The following is a 5,655-nucleotide window of genomic DNA, read 5'->3' as shown; positions in this document are numbered from 1 at the left end:
GTTTGTTGGAGGGCCTCTCTCCTGTCAGAGAAGGGCTTGCGATAGACCGCATCCTTTATGCATTTTTTTTTGTGTAACACGTTTGCACTTTTTCTTGCACTTTGGGTGATTCGGGAGCACGTTCCTTTATCACCCAAAGTGCAAGAAAAAGTGCAAACGTGTCCAAAGGATGCAGTCTATTGTTAAGCCTTCCACTATTTATTTAAGAGCTGAGGAACGTGCTTTCGAATCACCCAAAGTGCAAGAAAAAGTGCAAACCTGTTGAACTAAAAAAAAAACATGCACAAAGATGAGGTCTATCGCAGTCCCTTCTCAGACAGGAGAGAAGTCCGGGAATCAAGAGGTGAGTGCCACATGGTGAAAAGTTCATGGTGCCTGTGCTTCCGTTATTGAAAGAGCTTTATTGTTAGTTCAGTCATTACAAGTCATCCAATAAATTACAATCACACAAAGCATGACAGTACAATACACAGCAAATGTTTTCTAAGCTATACATCGAACAACATGCTATTCTAACACTCCGCTTAATCCTGTAAGAGAAAAGCGCAAGAAATCTAGAAAAACCAAACAATACAATCTGTGATCGGGGTAGGGGCATGGGCGAATATGTAGGGGTAGGGAGAGGGCGGATCACAGGGCCAAAACTACAGGGTTATATCTTCAGTGGGACATGGGGATAGGAGAGGAGGCTTCACTCTTCTTCTTCATCGACGGCTGGGCTGCCCAAGATGGAATAGTCTTTGAGCAGGCTCATGATGAACCTGCGGCAGTCCCGGACAGACATGTTCTCACTGTTGATCATGAGGCGGTTCCTGGCAAGCCACAAAGTATCCTTAAAACAGTTCATAAGGCGCCAGGCCTCCACATCGTGGGTCCCAGGGAACAGACCGTAATGCACCGAAATGTACGATAGGCAGTTCCTGGGTAGAGAGTCTCTGAGTTCGTGTTCCAGGGTGCCCAACAGACCATGCGCAAAGGGGCACTGCCAAAACACATGCATGGTGCCAGTACTCCCAGTGAGTTTCAGCACCTCAGATCACCACTCCCCGAGGCACTAAAGTACCTCGGCTCTAGACCCTCTCAGCCTCATGGCGAGACCGAGGAAACAGGTCACATCAGGGCAGCCATCGAGCTGATTCCTTAGAACCAGCCCCAGAACGCCCCGGTACACCTGCCCCCTACCATGTAGCACCCATCCCCACAAGCGTCGCCTGCCACCGGCATGAAACTGATAAGAACAGATACTACACTTGATCTTAGCCAAAAGGACGAGAAGCGATTAGATACATAAAACAATGGTATAGTTACTGAGTATCTATCAATGACACACAGCAGGACCTGGGACGGTCTCTCAGGGCCTTCATCTTGGCATGCGCCCCCCCTTGGGGCGGGTGGAGAGTGCTTACTACCTCATGACCTGTTCTGGTGTCCTCTGTTCCCATCAACTGCCATTACTTCCTGTCCCCAGGTGCTTTTCTGATCTCTTTCTGTCAATCAAGTGGATCTCGTGGTATGGACTTTTTAACCAATGGATATAAATGGCCTTCCCAGGACAGAGGAAGACCCCACTTTGACAGCATTGTGCAAATTCTCCTGCAGATGGCGCTATGCAGTACCCATCTACAGGAAAATTACCAGTGACCACACAGATATAATGAGAGACGTGTGACTTCTACCAGTATGTCAACAACAGTCAAATATTTTGGCTTTGTGAGACGATAGCGGCCACCTGGTCTCATTTACTGTAAGATTTGGCCGTAACCTTTAGATTATTTTGGAACATTCTTATTATCGGCCTTTTGTTATTGTAGAATTGGGAACATGCGGGAATTGGTGTCGGCATATTTCAAGAAACTCCATTGAATGTATTTTAAAGCTGATCTTTGAATCAAACAGTTTACACTTCGCACAGAGATGGCTTGTCGGAGGCAAAATGGAGTCTTACATGTTGGACTTAGCCCAGTATGTCTGACAATATAATTTTAATAGTATTGATCCACAGAATTAAAAAAAATGGAAATTAATATTTTTTTCATTTTTACTGTTAAGTGTACAGCGTGAAAACAACAAAACCTTCCAAAACTGTTTCAAAATTGTGGGTTTTCTCAAACATATAATACTTTTATGGTTACACCATACATTTTATAGTAAAATAAGTGATGTCATTACAAAGGACAACTGTTCCTGCAAAAAACAAGCCCTCATATGGGTCTGTGGATGGAAATATAAAAGTTGAGATTATTATAAACTGCAGAGGAAAAAACGAAAAGGCAAAAATAAAATGGGCTGTGACCTTAAGGGGTATAAGGGGTACTCCACTGGCCAGCATTTGGCACATTTACTGGCCGTCATGACCCCCCCCCCCCCCCCAAATAGACTTGCATTGTGGGGGCGTGGCCAACCCCCTCAGAGCAAGCATGCACAGCAGTCAATCTTTTTTTTTTTTTTTTATCTAAGAGCCGAGGAACGTGCTCTCGAATCACCCAAAGTGCAAGAAAAAGTACAAAAGTGTTACACTAAAAAAAGTGCACAGAGGATGCGGTCTATCGCAAGCCCTTCTCCGATAGGAGAAAGGCCCCCAACAAACCTTACCCTTCGCCTCCGGACCAAAAGGTACCTGCGAGGTTCCAGGTTCGATGTCCCTTTTCGCCGAAGCTACTAAGGGACCACAAATGCTCCCGGCATCCCCCTAGGCATTAGCCAAGGTATCTGCCCACAGAGCCGATAACGGTAGGTACCCTGCCAGAGCTGGAGTACCTGGGGTGTTTGCAGGGAGGTGCGGAACCTAATGGCCACACACACCTCCACTAGACCGCCAGGAGGGACACCCAGAAGGGCTACCGCATCCTGACAAATCCTGTGGACACACAACATGCAAAAAGTGACACAATGCGACAAAAATAAATACATAAGTGAATGTGTGCAGATATACTGCCCGGAAATCAGTCCGAATCTATAAAAATTTCTCTGATCCTAGCCAGAAGGCCGGGAATCAAGAGGTGGATGCCACAAAGGTGCAGAGATCATGGTGCTCGTGCTTCAACTCAGTGAGTCCATCCTCCCAGTGAGTTTTGGCACCTCAGGGTCACCACTCCCCGAGGCACTAAAATACCTCGGCTCTAGACCCTCTCAGCCTCATGGCTAGACCTGGAGGAAGCAGGTCACATCAGGGCAGCCGTCGAGCTGATTCCTCAGAACCAGCCCCGGTACACCTGCTCCCTACCACGCAGCACCCATCCCCACCAGCTCCAAACTGGTGTCACCTGCCCCCAGCATGAAACTGATAAGAACAGATTTTTTTTTTAAGCCCTTAAGGACCAAGCCCATTTTCACCTTAAGGACCAGAACGTTTTTTTCACATCTGACCACTGTCACTTTAAGCATTAATAACTCTGGGATGCTTTTACTTATGAATTTGATTCCGAGATTGTTTTTTCGTGACATATTCTACTTTAATATAGCAGTAAAATTTCGACGATACTTGCACCATTTCTTGGTGATAAATTCCTAAATTTCATGAAAAAATTGAAAATTTAGCAATTTTCAAACATTGAAACTCTCTGCTTGTAAGGAACATAGACATACCAAATAAATTATATATTGATTCACATATACAATATGTCTACTTTATGTTTGCATCGTAAAGTTGACATATTTTTACTTTTGGAAGACATCAGAGGGCTTCAAAGTATAGCAGCAAATTTCTAATTTTTCACAAAATTTTCAAAATCTGAATTTTTCAGTTTTCAGAGATTTCAGTACAGTTTTGAAGTGGATTTGAAGGACCTTCATTTTAGAAATACCCCACAAATGACCCCATTATAAAAACTGCACCCCTCAAAGTATTCAAAATGACATTCAGAAAGTGTGTTTACCCTTTAGGTGTTTCACAGGAATAGCAGGAAAGTGAAGGAGAAAATTCTAAATCTGCATTTTTTTACACTGGCATGTTCTTGTAGACCCAGTTTTTGAATTTTTATAAGGAGTAAAAGGAGAGAAATCCCCCCAAAATTTGTAACCCAATTTCTCTCGAGTAAGGACATACCTCATATGTGGATGTCAAGTGTTCGGCGGGCGCAGTAGAGGGCTCAGAAGGGAAAGAGCGACAAAGGAATTTTGGAGAGTGAATTTTTCTGAAATGGTTTTTGCGGGGCATGTTGCATTTAGGAAGCCCCTATGCCCCTATGGTGCCAGAACAGCAAAAAAAAATCCATGTGGCATACCATTATGGAAACTACACCCCTCAAGGCACGTAACAAGGGGTCCAGTGAGCCTTAACACCCCACAGGTGTTTGATGACTTTTTGTTAAAGTCGGTTGTGTAAATAAAAAACAAATTTTTTGGTTTCCCCCCAAATTTTACATTTTTACAGGGGGTAATAGGAGAAAGAGCTCCCCAAAATTTGTTAGGCAATTTCTCCCGAGTACAAAAATACCTCATATGTGGCCCTAAACTGTTGCCTTGAAATACGACAGGGCTCCGAAGTGAGAGAGCGCCATGCACATTTGAAGACTAAATAAGGGCTTTGCATAAGGACGGAACCGGATGCAAGAATGACACTTTCCTCCGATACCAAAAATACCCTATGGCAGTGTTTCCCAAACAGGGTGCCTCCAGCTGTTGCAAAACTTCCAGCATGCCTGGAATGTCAATCGCTGTCCGGCAATACTGGGAGTTGTCTTGCAACAGCTGGAGGCTCCGCTTTGGAAACCGTGTCATACTAGAAATTTTTTTTTATTTGGGGGGGAGGTGACTGTGTAGGAGTATGTGTGTATGTAGCGTTTTACTTTTTATTTTGTGTAATGTAGTATAGTGTAGTGTTTCTAGGGTACAATCACACGGCTGGGGTCTACAGCGAGCTTCCCGCTAGGAGTTTGAGCTGTGGCGGAAAACTTGCTGCATATCAAACTTCTAGCAAGAAGCTCGCTGTAGACCCCCGCCTGTATGAATGTACCCTGTACATTCACATGGGGGGGGGGGGGCAAACCTCCAGCTGTTGCAAAACTAGCACTACCAGCATGCCCTTTGGCTGTCCATGCATGCTGGGGGTTGAAGTTATGCAACAGCTGGAGGCACACTGGTTGCAAAACACAGAGTTTGTTACTTAACTCAGTGTTTCACAACCAGTGTGCCTCCAGCTGTTGCAAAACTACAACTCCCTGCATGTACGGTCTATCAGTGCATGCTGGAAGTTGTAGTTTGCAACAGCTGGAGGCACACTGGTTGCGAAACACTGTTTTAGGTAACAAACTTCGCAATCAGTGTTCCTTCAGCCGTTGCAAAAACTACAACTCTCAGCATGCAGTGACATACTGGGGGTTGTAGTTATGCAACAGCTGGAGGCACACTGGTTGCAAAACACTGAGTTTGTTACTTAACTCAGTGTTTCCCAAAAAGGGTGCCTCCAGCTGTTTCAAAACTGCAACTCCCAGCATGCCCAGACCACCAAAAGACATGTTGGGAGTTAGTTTTGCAACATGTGGAGGGTCCCAGTTTGGTGACCACTGTTCAGTGGTGTCCAAGCTGTAGCCCTCCAGATGTTGCAAAACTTCAACTCCAAGCATGCCCAGACTGTCAAGGCATGCTGGGAGTTGTAGTTCTGCAACATCTGAAGGGCCAGATGTTACAGAACTACAACTCCCAGCATGCCCGTAC

At 45.0% G+C, this 5,655-nt stretch overlaps 1 pseudogene; it reads right to left on the bottom strand.

Moving 5' to 3' along the window:
- Positions 1–1,104: 1,104 nt before the first annotated feature.
- On the bottom strand, positions 1,105–1,280 carry LOC130290032 (U2 spliceosomal RNA; annotated as a pseudogene).
- Positions 1,281–5,655: the final 4,375 nt, after the last annotated feature.

Source organism: Hyla sarda, chromosome 8, assembly GCF_029499605.1.
Source record: "Hyla sarda isolate aHylSar1 chromosome 8, aHylSar1.hap1, whole genome shotgun sequence".
NCBI classification, from domain to species: domain Eukaryota; kingdom Metazoa; phylum Chordata; class Amphibia; order Anura; family Hylidae; genus Hyla; species Hyla sarda.
The sequence above is the reverse complement of the archived record's forward strand: the minus strand, read 5'-3'. Positions and strand labels throughout refer to the sequence as shown.